This window comes from Eptesicus fuscus, chromosome 10, assembly GCF_027574615.1.
Source record: "Eptesicus fuscus isolate TK198812 chromosome 10, DD_ASM_mEF_20220401, whole genome shotgun sequence".
Classification (NCBI taxonomy): Eukaryota; Metazoa; Chordata; class Mammalia; order Chiroptera; family Vespertilionidae; genus Eptesicus; species Eptesicus fuscus.
This window is the reverse complement of record NC_072482.1, coordinates 50,363,530-50,365,312: the sequence shown is the minus strand read 5'-3', so window position 1 is coordinate 50,365,312 and position 1,783 is coordinate 50,363,530. Positions and strand designations below refer to the sequence as shown.

The 1,783-nt window shown below is 39.5% G+C and overlaps 1 pseudogene; it reads left to right on the top strand.

The window, feature by feature from the left end:
- Nucleotides 1–859: 859 nt before the first annotated feature.
- LOC103284556 (retinol-binding protein 2-like) lies at nt 860–1,248 on the top strand (annotated as a pseudogene).
- The last annotated feature ends 535 nt before the right edge of the window (nt 1,249–1,783 follow it).

The window sequence follows — 1,783 nt, the reverse complement described above, 5'->3', positions numbered from 1 at the left end:
CATTCAAGATTAAGAAAAGTAGGAAAGTATCTGTACAAATGTAGTAGGTGGAGTTAGGCTTTGTAATTCAAGGTCATTTCAGTTAATAGTGATTTCGGGCTATTTGTTTTTAGGTTCCAAGTGGCACCCATAGGTACAAACTCACATACCTGCCACATCCAGATGGGTGACTTAAATGTGGATAGGGCCTAATTCTAATCCCAAAGGAGTTAATGAGAACTGGAAATGTACCTTTTGTTACATGAAAAGATTCACTGAAATAAATGGATTACTTTGTAAATTAGGATATCTAGGCATGACATTTTGAGAAGCAAATTCTAAAACTATTAATTTTATTATTATTCAAAAACTGTTTCCCTTTGAGTGTCTGCGGTTCTTTCCTTCAAGTTTTCCTTTCACCTTTCCAAAATTGGGCAGTAGCAATAACCTTGTTGTAATGCAGCGGAAATTAATAATATAAAAATGTGATTCACATAGCATAGGATTGCTGATGTTATCAAACTGGAAAGCCAACTATAATGAAGTGTAAAGCTGTATTTAAAACTATTTCAATAGATGGTGTGATACTGAGACACTGACCAGTTCTGGCATTGCTTGGTTTTCTGACAGATATGAAAATATAGGTTTCCAGTCCCCTTTTCTTCCATAGATTTGTCAGTACTATCCTAAGATAGACCAATGGAAGTGAGTCTTTAAAATTATCAATATTATTTCTTTGTGTTGCTACATTTTTCACAGTGCACTTCAATATGTTTTCTCATCTGAGCTTCACATAGCCATGTCCATCCTATGAGGAAATGGAAGATCCAGCCTGCTCCTTAACATTGCCACACACCCATGGTCACCAGGGGCCCCTGCCATGAGGACGGACCAGAATGGAACCTGGGAGATGGAGAGTAATGACAACTTTGAAGGCTACCTGAAGGCCCTGGATTTTGATTTTGCCACCTGCAAGACTGCAGTGCGCCTGGCTCAGATAAAGACCATTAATCAATACACATATAACTTCAAGAGGAAAACCAACAGCACATTTCACAACTCTGCCTTGGATTTCACTGTTGGAGTAGTGTTTGACGAGTATACCAAAGGCCTGGACAACCTGAATGTTTAGTCGCTGATCACCTGGGAAGGTAATGTCCTTCTGTGGATGCAGAAGGGGGAGAAAGAGAACTGTGGCTAGAGGAAGTGGGGTGAAGGGACAAGGTACACCTGGACCAGTTATGTCATCAAGTGTTCAAAAACAAGTGATGGCTGCGAGGAGGCCTGCTCCACATTTCCAGTGAAGAGTTCCTTAGTGACACTGACTTTGAAAAGCAGCCATGGGGACCCTCCCACTCCCAACAGCCCATTAAGACATCTGGATGGGCTTTAAACAGAATGAATGTGTAACAGTGACAGATATATTCTTCCTATTTTGAAACCTGACAAATGAAAATACACACACACACACACACACACACACACACACACACACACACACACTTTTTTTAAAATCACTCCCATACTTTGAAAGAGGAAAACAAAACAAATAAAAAACCTGAGGTTCTAGGAGGTTAAGTGATTTCCTCAAATTTAGGTACCTAATCACAAGTAAAAACAAAACACAAACCAGAGATTTATCTACTTTAGGTGCTGGGTCTACTGTGCTTTGCTACTCCAATAGAAATCCAGTTGTCTTTTCTCCAAATATCCTTTCAACTACTTTATTTTTTTGGTCCTTCCCACATATCTGAAAGAGACATGCTTTGACTCATCCTACAGGTATGGGGAAGAGAAATTTAGT